Source organism: Anas acuta, chromosome 1 (genome assembly GCF_963932015.1).
Source record: "Anas acuta chromosome 1, bAnaAcu1.1, whole genome shotgun sequence".
NCBI lineage: Eukaryota > Metazoa > Chordata > Aves > Anseriformes > Anatidae > Anas > Anas acuta.
Genome location: NC_088979.1, coordinates 100,169,839 through 100,182,862, shown reverse-complemented (window position 1 = coordinate 100,182,862; position 13,024 = coordinate 100,169,839). Strand labels below are relative to the sequence as shown.

At 40.3% G+C, this 13,024-nt stretch overlaps 1 protein-coding gene and 1 pseudogene across 5 annotated transcripts in view; one reads left to right on the top strand and one right to left on the bottom strand.

Moving 5' to 3' along the window:
* NCAM2 (neural cell adhesion molecule 2) overlaps positions 1-13,024 on the top strand; it is a 290,357-nt gene that overhangs the window by 59,175 nt on the left and 218,158 nt on the right. The gene's annotated exons all lie outside the window — the stretch shown is intronic.
* On the bottom strand, positions 721-11,813 carry LOC137850030 (inositol 1,4,5-trisphosphate receptor-interacting protein-like 1; annotated as a pseudogene).

Here is a 13,024-nt window from a genome sequence, read left to right as displayed (position 1 = left end):
CCCTACCCTCCAGGGAGTCAGCAGCTCCTCCTGTTTCAGTGTTGTCTGTAGATTTACTTAGTATGCACTTTAGTCCTTTTTCCAGATCATTTATAAAAGCATGAAGAGAACTGGCCCTAAAACAGAGCCCCATGGAACCCCACTAAGTGACAGGTCAGCAGACTGACATAGCCCCCTTTGCTAGAATCCTCTGAGCCCAACGTGTCAGCCAGAGTGTTTTTTCAGTAACTCCCAGAATAATTTTCATAGTTTTACCAGGCACTGAAGTGAGACCAACAGGTGTGTGCTTACCAGGTCTGGAGCATGGGCTTGGGCAGCCTGCTCTAGGTAGCCTTGCTTGATCACGGAGGTTGGACTAGGTGACCTTCAGAGGTCCCTTCCAACCTCAACCTGTCTGTTCTCTGTTTCTGGAAAATGCTTCTCACTTCTGAGGCAGCAGTGCACACAGCACCCTATGCTGATGTGCGCCCACAGAGTCCTCAAGGGCACTCAAGTGTTTGTTCACACAAGCAATTTATTGGCATCTGTGCACAGGTTGAAGCTCCCAGTGGAAATGGACTCTCTCCAAGAATCTGGGTGGTCACTACCTGGGTTCTAACAGCTGTTATATCTGCAGATATTTGAGGTGGAAGCTGTGGTGCCAGGCACGCCTTGCTGTGTACCCAGCAAACTGCATCTGCTCTTTGGCTGCACCATGCTGTTGGTGAAGCTGTCTGCACCTTACTTGATGCTTAGGAAGGTTTCTGAGTCATCTAGCTGCACCCCTAGTATCATTTCAATGGAGAGAGTGCTCTTGGAGGCACTGGTCAGCCTGAGCCTGCAGAAGCCAGCGGGAGGGCAGCACTCTCATGCGGCAGTGGTGTGACTGCAGCAGAAGCTCCCAGGCTGCCTTCACAGAAGTCTGGAACCAGCAGGTGGTTTCCTCCACATTTAGGTAGGAGCCAGTGCAGAGAGTGTGTAGGAGGCTGGGCTCTTGTTTTCTCCTCAGCTCGTCCTTGGGGTGGTAGAGGAAGTACAACATAACCCCCACCAGCCACTCCCTCACACAGGAGCACTCCAGCTCCATGTGAAGGCTGGGGTTCCTTGCTGGCATCTCCACCGCGGTGCCCAGCTCCGGGTGGAAGGCATGCCTTGGGGGAGGCCTCAGGGACACAAGCAGGTGATAGAGGATGTTGTCCTCCCAGGCACTCCAGCCTTCATAGAGACATCCCATGCCAATGGCTGGCTGTAACCATGGCTTGAAGGTGTTCCTGGAGAACCCTCGGCAGGCACCAAGAAGTTCATCCACCAGCTCCTCCACCACCTTGCACTTGTCAGCCATGTAGGGTGCCACCACTGGGTGTGATCAGACTAAACTCTGCCCACGTCCCAGGTGTCATTGGTATTGGTGTTGTCTTCTACACCATCCTTCTCCTTCTTTTGTGTGGATCTGCCCTGCTTGCTGCTGCTGCCCAGCTCATGGCTCCTTTTCCTGAGCCACCAGCAGAGCCCAAAGAGCAGAACAAGGAGCCCAGCAAAGGCCCAGAGCTGCCATTGCTGCAAGGCAGTGAAGAGCAGAGCTCCTGGGGCCACCCCGCTCTGCTCTGGCTCCTCTCCTCCACCTCGTGCAGCGGCTGAGCCATGTCCTTAATCAGCTGCTCTGCACACTGCTGCATGCACTAGTGTGCATCCACATCCATGTGATCACCTGTGAGCTGTGGCTTCTGGATAATGCCCAGCACAGACAGGGCGAGGAAGATCAGCCAAGCCATGGCCTGCAGGAAGTGTGAGCTGCACTCACTGATAGCCCAGGCCACAGTGTGGTGGCCCTGCCTGCTGCTGGCCCTGATGACAGTCCTCCCATTGTGACTTGTCCTCTGTGCTGTCACAGGCCCCACAGCTATATCACAGCAATCCCCCTAGCCTCACCTCACACTTGCTCACATCACTTACAAACAAACTGAACCTCCTCTGATGCACTTTTTGCTAATATCTCAGGTCCTGTCGCTGTCCCCAGAGAGCAGAGCTCAGCGGCTGTCCCTCCACTCCCCTCCCCTCGTGGGGGAGCTGCATGCCACTATGAGGCCTGCCCTCAGCCTCCTCTGCTTTGGGCTGAAAAAACTAAGGGACCTCAGCCACTCCTCATATGTCTTGCCCTCTAGATCATTTGTCATCTTCGTAGCCCTCCTTTGGGAACTCTGATAGTTTTATGTCCTTATACTGTGGTGTCCACAACTGCACACACTACTCGAGGGGAAGCCATGTCAGCACAGAGTTGTTGCAGAATTGATTTTACACAACTTAGCAGCAATTCAGGATTTATTTTATACTGTTATGGTAAATAACAAGCTTAGATTGCATGAGTTTTAATGGCACTCAATCAGCATTAAATCATCAACTTAACACGATTTCAACAGAATTTGTTACAGTATGAACAGTGACTTAGAGGTTTGAGAATGGCAAGGTTCACCACCGACTTTCTGCAGAGTCCTGGGAGGTTTTTAAATCAAGTCACTCATGCTTCCAAAATGCTCTGTAGAGTGAATTACTCACCCTACTCCCTCATCAGTGTTTGTATGTGGACAAGCTTTTTCCTTGAGGAGTCAGCCCTGAGGTGCACTTCCCCTCAGCGTACCCTGAGAGGCATTCCAGCTCAGGGAGATCAAGGGTGCAGCCCACTGCGGTCTCTGGGGAGCTCAAGGGGCTCTTTGCTTAGGACCACTGTTTATAGGACTGCAAGATGATTGATTGTTAGTCAGTAGTTTTCCATCCTGGCCACGGTTCAGATAAGGCCATTTTGGTATCCTCCACCAACCCCACCATTCTACTGCCTTCCAGTACTTCCAGTTCTGGTACTCCCCAGGCTGGACTACGGTTCAGGCTGCAGGGCCGGAGATGCAATCAGGGAATGCCTGTTCATACTCGCCCATTATGCCCAGTGACCAGTGCCAACAGAAGACTGATGTAACATTATTTAAGCTTGAACCATATCTGGGATTAGGAAAAAGCTACTCCATCACACAGATATCAGGCGTTACAGCCTGCTGTGAACCCAATAGAGCTCTAATAGGCTTTTCTCTGGACCATTAATATCTATTAACACCATTCTAATATTTTTACTTACTCTTGCAGTTATTTCTTGTATCTCTTAGCATAGCTAGTGCACAGTACTGCTCTTATACAACATACAGTTTGGGGAAATTGCTTTATAATAGGTTAGAAAGCTCAAATATTAAGTAGTCTTAAATATTAAATACTAAATATTTCTTTTAAAAATCTGTTTTGTTTCCAGGTACTTCAGACTTACTTCAAAGTATGTTGTGTATGAGTATACTGAATGCATGATATGTAGTATGTATAACGTGTTTACATTTCTACTGTTTGTTGTGTAAGAACAGTGTATAGTGTACATATATATTCTTGCACTTAATTTGGGTGAAAGGAAAACATTTCTAACTCTCTCTACATTCATAGGCAACTCCCATGCAGCCATTCTATATAAACAGTTTAGTTTGTGTGTAGTAAAGAATGAGTATTTCAGGTTTGGTTGCAGAACTAATGCACAGCTTGCCCTTTCTTTGAGAACTTGTCCTTGACTTAGATTGGCATGAGAAGTAAATAAGCTGTGGGAGAACACAGAACAGGAAAATGAAAAGAGAGTTCAGAGCTCTATCCTGTCTTTCTTAACCTCCTCAACTTTCAGACAAAAAGACAGAAAATCAAAATAATCACTAACTTTCATCTCAAGGCTACATGCATTTGAAAAGTTGCCTAGGTAGAAATTCTGTTACCAGATAGGCTTTCCTTTCCCGTCAGTAGGCCTGACAAAGGTTTTTTCCTGGAAGCATCTATTATTGTGTACTCTTATACACAAAACAAAAAACTGTGTTAAAAAAACAACCTTTAGGAGCCTGAGAATATTCCTGCATGGTTCCAGATTCTCCTTGATTGTGCATAGATTAGTCATAACTGTTCTAAGATCATTAATAACTTGTGTCCCAGTTCAACAGCAGCTGTCATCTTGTACGTTGAGGAAAGTGTGTTTTTCCTTTAAAATAATAATGGCATTTATGCTGGCAGTCATTCTTTGTAAATTCTTCTTGAAGAACACTGAAAAAGAAACCAGTAAATACAAAAAAATTCTAAGTAGAGTTGTTTAGTATAATAGCTAGTGCTACTAAACCTATTACAGTAAGTTTGAAAAAAAAAAAAAAAAACAGCAAGTGGCACATACATATCACATATAGGAAAAGAAAGGTAAAGGAAATCCTCTTTTTTATTTTTATTTTTTGTTTTATTTTGAAAATATTAGGAAGTATTATAGGGAAGAATTAAAAAAGGAAATTCTCTTCTGTATAGAGAATTTTCCGCTGAATGAAAGAAAAGTTAATATTTTCAGCAAGTACTTTCACTTGCTTAAGCAACCTGTAAACCTTTTCTCCAATTCAGGTTTCTAAGACTCCTTTTCTAAATTACAGATGTTGGTTTGTTTTTTTCAATATATAAAATTCTATTTGACCTTTTTTTTTTTGAGATAACAAAAACAGGATTATTATTTTTTTCCTAGAATTTGCTAATGATTTATATTCCTATATAATATTTTAATAGATAGAACTTACAGTCTTTTAAAAAATATTTTTGGAAGAAAAACACCCTTTCTTTACCAGTTGGCAGAGTTCAAGTTCCTCTGTGAGAAAAGTTTATGGACTTTCCCTTGTGATTTTCATTCACTTTCAAATGCTTTTGGTTTTTGAGCTGTATTTATTTGTCTAATATCATTATGGTCTTTTCCATGAGTGAAAGTGTGTTGTTTTTTTTCTTTTCTTCCTGTACTTGCTATTCCTACCCTCTTCCATGTACATTCCTCATAATTAAAAGTTTTGTTCATTCTTTCAGAAGTTTTCTTCTCACCTGTTAAGTTTTCCAAGTGGTTTTCAAATAACTGTTTTGAAAATCAGTGATTAAGTGTCTTTCAATCAAAAGCTTAAGCAAATGAGGCTAGGCTGAAAAATAGATAGGTTTCTGACAACAGGGTGTAGAGTTAGTTGTGGCCTGTAAAATCTGTGGTTTGCTCTGTTGATTTCTGGTTACCTCTTCCTCCTGTAGGGCTTTGTTAGCTGCTCAGATCAGACATATAATGCAATTGAGTTTCTCAGCAGCATTGAGTTGATCTGTTCTAAGACTAAATGTGGATTAGTGGAAAGTTTGCATATCTCTGAATCAGAAGAAAAGGTTCTCTTTCACCTTTACACTTTAATAGTAAAAGAGTATTTTAAAGTTTTGTTGTTGTTGTTTTTATGGACACAGTTTACCTTTTTCTGAATATTTTTGATGCAAAGGATCATTGTTTTAACTTTGAGAAATGTACTGGTATTCTACCTTGTGTAAGAAATATCTGACATTAAAATGACAATATAAAATATTACAATAATAACATAAACTGACTTATAATAACACGTATTAGGTAATGATGCTGTAAGGCTTACCTGATATACTGGCCCACTTTAATTGTTGACTTACCTTTAATGAGGAAATGTGCTATAGATGGATGCAGTGCCAAAGCCTGAAAACTCGTGCGTGTAAATGAACTAAGCATGCTTGTTTGCTTTCACCTAAGATATTTCTAATCTTTCTTATTTTGTATGACATTCTGTACAATTCTGTATGACAGTACAATGGTATGACACTGCTCCAGGGGAGGTTCAGGCTGGATGCCAAGAAAAAGCTCTTCACCCAGAGGGTGGCTAGGGCCTAGAACAGGCTCCCCAGGACAGTGGTTGTGGCACTGGTCTGATTTTTGTGTGGTCCTGTGTGGAGCCAGGAGTTGGACTCAATGATCCTTGTGGGTCCCTTCCACCTCAGGATATTCTATGATTCCAGTACTATAGTCCTTGCTTTTTCATTTTCAATACTATAGCAAAGCCTTTGTGTTGCTGCTAGGAAAATAAAATGTATTTTTTTTCTTCAGAGAGATGAGCTTGAATGTAGTTTAAACTTGCCAAGCTCATCTTATTCACCTTGAAGCCTGATTAATGCATGAGCTCTAGCTATTGAGAAAAAAAAATGGTGGTCCAAATAGTATAAATTTGGCTTGCATTAGTCGTGAAATCCACTGAACTTGCTGTAACTTCCATTACATTTTCTGCAAGATACATTATTCAGAGATGAATCTAATCTATTTATTAATGTTCATATTCAGCAACTGAGACTATGCTCATCTTGGGCTCTATAGCAATACTCCTGTTACCTGAATCTCATGTTTTTGTGCTCTGCTCTACTTTCTTAATTTGAACTGATTTAAAGTCACACATGTATTTGTTAATTCATGACCCTCCAGTAATTTTTCCTTAAAAGCTCTCTAATGATGAGTAGTGCAACCTTTTGAAACTTTCCTAGACATCACCAAAAAGATTCAGCATTTTCTCATTGCACTACAGTACCATTTTTTCAAGACCATTAGCTAACAGAAATTTCTGGAAAAGTCCAGTTCTATTGCACATCATTTGGCCAGCTTTTTGTTAGTGGTTTTTGCCACATCGATTTAAAATTAATTTTTCTGTTGAATACTTGTAAAAGTGTGGGGAAATTTGGTAGTATGCTTCAAAGATGACGAAGTTGAGTTAAATGTGGTTGGTTGTTCTAAAGTTCCCTCTACCCCCTCCTCCTGTCTGGCTGTCAGCAGAGTGGTCGGTGGGTGATTCATTTCTGTTTGTCCTTATTTTCTGCTGTGATACAGTCATTAACAGAATGGTGACCAACCCAAGCACCATCAGTATTTGAAAGAAAAGCTTATAACATAATCACTATTAACATAAGCAAACAATCAAAGTCAACTGACAAGTCCTGCAACAGTACCATCAAGGGGAAGGATCTGTAGCTGTCTGTAGTGTCTCAGTATATTATACTGATTTTAATCTTCCCATGCCGTTTTTTCATATATATATATGTATTACATTCATTATCTATCTGTCTGCTGATCTGGTTTCAGACCTCAACTACAAAGAAATGAAAACTATCAGTGTGCCCAAACTGTGCATAAACATTATGTCAATAGGTGTAATATTGAAGTTTTGATGTTTGTGTGAAATAGATATTAGCAAAAAATGTTTTCCCTTTCTAGTCTACTCACTATTTAATCACTATTTGTGTGAAACATTTGAATTTAACAGCCAATAACATGTGCGGTCAGGTGTTTTGTAATCTGTTAATCTCCACCTAATGTTTCACGTAATATCCCTTAGCTATGTTAACTAGCAGACCCTGTAGTAGTCAGAAGTCTGACATTGCCAGGTAATATTCAGCACCTCTAAGAATTTGCAGTAGTTAAATGGTGAGGTTTAGCATGAAAGATGAGTTTGCCTGCACTATAGGTTGGGATGGCAGCTTCTACAATTAACCTTTGAACCTAGTGTCCAAAAGTGCACAAAAGTTTCTTCAACAATTTTTGATAAAGCCAATGCAGAAGTACCTGCAGTGCTGTGATTAATCTGAGAGTGATGTGCTGAATCCTTTAACTGCAGTCTTGTATTCGTAAATGTCTGAATGTTCCTGACCTGCCAGAAGTCAACTATCAATGAACTGTTAAAAGATCCTATGGCCGGTTCCTGAAAGTACACTCACATCTGAGTCTTTGACTTCTGTCTGTTGTACTCTTCATGGAACTTAATGCACTGCTGTTACAAACTGTAATCCCTGCAGCAGGATTCTTGAGTATTGTCTTCCTGTAAGGAATGCTAAAACACGTATAGTAATTCTGGTAAAATGTCTCTGGCATAAAATGCTTCCTTTAGAGATGACTTTAAGGTTGTGTTTTGGTTTAGTAATTAAAGAACAAAAGAATTAAAAATATATCAAATTATCCCACAAGGAGTAGGAGATCAAATTTAAGATGTTATGAAAAATATATATCAGAGCATACATATGCATCTTCTCTCTTCTGTGTGTTAAGTAAAAGAATTGTGATCAATACCTAGGCAATCAAATTGTCTGGTTTAAAAACACTGGTAGTTTTTTGTTTGTTTTTTTTTGTCTTCATCTGTCATTCTTACGGTAATTGCTACAAAGCCAAGACAGGCTAAATTCTGGCCACTTAAAGTGTTTCCTTCCAAGCCATTATCTGATCTGAAAACAATTTGAATTCTCTCTGTTCGGTAAAAGCAATACAAGAAATCTTGCTGAAAGGGCATTAGGAAAGATTTCAATAATGGGTTTGTGCTTAAAAAGAGTGTTTCAATGCTACAAAATATCTGGAAAAAAAGGCCACACAGAAGAAAACATTTGAAATATGTCCTACATTTTGACTATATGATGCTTACTATAAAAACTGTACTTTTTTTTTTTTTTTTTTTTTTTTTTTTTTTTTATAGCACTAATGCAGAGGTGTGCTCTGTATCTCATTTGGGGACTGCTGACTCAGTTAACAAGCAGTTGAGGCATTTACGGTTAATGTCTAAAGTAATGAGTGCTACACACCTTCATGGGTTTGAGTGTTTAAAAGGCACATTTTCAACTCAGTCAAAAGTCTAAAATAATTAAATGCTGCTAAATTTCTACTTACTTGAGCTTTTAAAAGTATGTGATGATTCGAAGTGAACTTGTATAAACAATAGTTCTTTACTGTAATTTACATAATGTGAGGTAGATAGGTTCTTTGTAATTCTTTCTTGGAAGTGAGCGCTGTTGTGTTTAGTAATGTAATTCAGTTTGTCTAGCAAGTAACATAAGTAAGCATCAGTGGACTTGGAACTCTACAAAGCACTGTAGTGAAAGACATCACCAGCTAACTGACTAAAAACACACCAAGAAAATAATGAGACAAAGGATTTTGTTCATTTTTTTGTTTGTTTGTTCTTATAAAACGAACAGAAGGGTCTGGTTTGATCTCTTGTTGGCACACAAGCTTTTAAAGAGTGAAATACATTCATGGGGAAAATGCATACAAATAAAAATGTACAAATAAGCTACTACTAAATTTTAGCACTAGATGATTACATGGAAAGAAAGCAAAGATATACAGCTGATAAAATGGAAAATGAATATCATGACTTTTATCCCTTGGGTTAAAGAGTTTCTGAAAGATGAGACTTAAAGCTCTAATTTTAGGTTTAATAATCTGGTAAATTTTGATGAGGAGCTATAATATTATAGCTCTACTAATGTACTTGATCATTTTGTTTATTTTTAAATTATTTCCTTCCTATTTCATCCTCCTTGATAACTTGAGGCTTGATTTTCAAAATCACTCATACTTGGTTTTCCGTGTAATTTGAGGTCACTGTTATTAATAGAGGGCATGCAAGTAGCCAGTTAATTATGGAAATCATAATGGTGGTTAAGTAATATTTTCATTATGTTATTAGCTGTCACATGCTGCATTTTTCACATACTGTATTACTGAATAGTGACTGTACTATACTACTATAGAAGTGTCATACGTTTCCTTTTTCTTTCTTTCTGATAACTTTTTTTTCTTAATATACTCACTTAAATGTATTTAACAGCAGGGTAAAGTTCATATGCTTGTGATTTTGTAAATACTTTTTTTTTTTCTTCTGGAGCACTGAAAACAGATTAAATTAAAACAACAGAAATAATATATAAAACTAATACATAAATAGAAATAATAAAGAAATAACAATAATGAAAATATAATATTAAACATAGGAACATGGATGTAAATGTAGTGATCTCTGATGCATCAGACTGTCTAAAAAATTATAGCTAAAATTTAGAGGTCAAATTCTGCTCAGAAGTAGCTAATCCCCTTCTCCACAAGAATAGAATGTATGTGTCAAATTTTAATAATGTTGTTTGAATGTAGGAACACTGCTAATATACCCTACTTATAGTGTACCAAAGGAACCATATGAAACGACAAAAATAGCCTTTAGAATTCATATTACAGGTTCCTAATCAGACTTCAGGTATATTTGAAATGGAAATTGACATGCTTTTCTTCTCAATTGTCAAAGTCCTCATTAAAACTGAGATCGCAAGTTACACATGAAAGATGGATTTTGGCCTTTTGAGAATGAAAAGGTGATGTTGGAGTCTGCATGTAAATTATATTATTTGCATTTGCCTTTATTACAAGGACGTTGAAATAATACATGTATAAAATACACATTTATTGTTCAGAATTTTCGATTTTTGTTGTAATAAATAACAAGTATCCAAATGTTCTGCATTTTTACCTCACTCTTCCCAACTAATCTTCTGCTACCCCTGTGCACATTTGTATCTTTCAAGGTCCATTAGAGAAGCCATTTCCTCTAGCAGGGAAGAAAAAAGGCATCTGACAGGTACCCAGTTCAATAAGAATTTAACTTAAGAAACGTTAAAGACCATCTAGTTCCAACCCTCTTGCTGTGGGCAGGGATGCCACCCACTGGATCGTGTTGCCCAGGGCCTCATCCAGCCTGGCCTTGAGCACCTCTGGGGATGGGGTATCCACAGCTTCTCTGTGACAGTGCCTTACCACCCTCTGAGTGAAGAATTTCCTCCTAACATCTAATCTAAATCTCCCCTCTTCTGGTTTAAAAGCCTTCCCCCTTGTCCTGTTGCTGTCAGTCTATGTAAAAAGTCATTCTCCATCTTTTTACAAGCTTTAAATACTTAAAGGCCACAAAGAGGTCTCCCTGGAGCCTCCTCTTCTCCAGGTTGAACAGCGTTCTCAATCTGTCTTCATAGGAGAGGTGCTCTAGCCCTCTGATTACCTTCATGGCCTTCCTCTGGACCCACTCTAAGAGGTCCACATCTTTCTTGTGCAGGGGGCCATAACCTGGATGCAGTACTCCAGGTGGGGCCTCACAATGTCCAAGCAGAGGGACACAATCCCCTCCTTCTCCCTACTGGCCACTCCTCTGTTGATGCAGCCCAGGATGCTGTTGGCCTTCTGGGCTGCAAATGTGCATTGCTTGCTCATGTCATGCTTTTTGTCTACCAGAACCCCCAAATCCTTCTGTGCAGGGCTGCTCTAGATGAGTTCTTCTCCCAGTCTGTACTCATGTGTGGGATTGCCCCGGCCCAGGTGCAGCACCTTGCACTTAGATTTGTTGAACCTCATTCAGTTCACACAGGCCCACTTTTCTAGCTTGTCCAGATCCGTTTGAGTGACACTCCTTCATTCTTCTGTATCAACGGTACTGCTCAACTTAGTTTCACCTGAAAACTTGCTGAGGGTGCACTTGATGCCACTGTCTATGTCGTTGATAAAGATATTAAACAGTATGGGTCCCAGGACAGATCCCCGAGGGACACCACTCGTCACCAGCCTCCACCTGGACATAGGGCTGTTGACTGTAACTCTCTGTGTGTGATTATCCATCCAATTCGCTATCCACCAAATAGTCTACCCATCAAATCCATGTTTCTCCAATTTAAAGATAAGGATGTCATGCAGGACCATGTTATAGGCCTTACAGAATTCCAGGTAGATGACATTGGTCAGTCTTCCCTTTTTGACTGATGCAGTCACTCCATCATAGAAGGCCACCAGATTGGTCAGGCACTATTTGCCCTTGGTGAAGCTGTGCTGGCTGTCTCAGATCACCTCCTTGTCTTGCATGTGCCTTGTTATTACTTCCAGGAGGATCTGTTCCATGATCTTGCCAGGTGCAGAGGTGAGGCTCACTGGTTTGTAGTTCCCCGGGTCCTCCTTTCTACCCTATTTAAAAATGGGATTGATGTTTCTCTTTTTCTCCAGGAACTTCACCTGACTGCAAAGGCTTTTCAACTATGACAGAGAGAAGCTTGGCAACTCCAGCAGCCAATTCCTTCAGGACCTTGGGATTCATGCCATCAGGCTCCATAGACTTGTACTGGTTCAGTGTCATCATATGGTCTCAAACTTGCTTTTTTGTTGTATACCCAAACAAATTTAGAAGTTTAAGCATGTTCAAAACCATTAAAATGCATGTAAAATAGGCTTGGAGTGTTTGAAAGACATTTTGCTTTGGTATCAAATGGAGTATAAAGTAGGCAAATTTGTTTGCTAAAAATCACTGAATCATAGAATGGCTTGGGTTGGAACGGACCTCAAAGATCACTTAGTTCCAACCTCCCTGACATAGGCAAGGATGCCACCCACTATATCAGATTGCTCAGGGCCTCATCTAACCTGGTCTTGAACACCTCCAGAGATGGGGCCTCCACAACTTCCCTGGGCAACCTGTAGTAGTGCCTCACCACCAGAATGTATTTATAAAATACAATAAATAATATAAAATTATATTATTTATATGGTTTCCATCTTTTGAATAAAAAGGAAAGCAAAAATTAAATGACTGCTCAGACATGCAGTTATCTGTGCACATTCCGGATTGATTTGGTTTTGAATATCTAGAAGAATGGAGCCTCTCTGGACAACCAGTTCCAGAGTTAAACTACTTGCACAGTTAAAGACTAGTTTCTTATGTTTAAGAGGAATGTCCTGTGTTTGTCCCCTTTGCCTCTATTTTTGTCATCTTTCTCAATGAGAAAAGTTTGTCTCCATCTTGTTCAAGCCTTCCCATCAGATATTTATGTAGATTGACAATACCCCCCTGAGCTGCTCTATGCTGAAGTGTCCTGGCTCTGTCAGCTTCTCCTCTTATGACAGATGCTCAAGGCCCTTAATCATCTTTATGGTCCTTTGCTGGACTTACTCCAATGTTTCTGATTGTTTATTTTTTAAACATGGAGCACAGCACTAGACTCAGATATATTTTACTTGGGCTGAGTAGAGGGGAAGAATCATGTCCCTTTACCTGCTGGCAACTCTCCACGCAGCCCAGGAGTGTGTTGGTCTTCTTTCTTGCAAAGGTACTTTGGTGATTCATGGTTGATGGAGTGTCCAGCACAATGCTTTCTCTGCAGAGCTGTTGTGCAAGGCCCGAGAAGCTGCTTTCCAGCCACCTGACCTGACTCTACTGGTAGATTGAGTTACACCTCCTCAAGGGCAAGACATGGCATTTCCCTGTGTTGAACATGCTGAGATTCCTGTTGGATCATTTCTCCAGTCTGTCAAGGTCCCTTTGATTAGCAGTGCAGCCTTGTGGCATGTCAA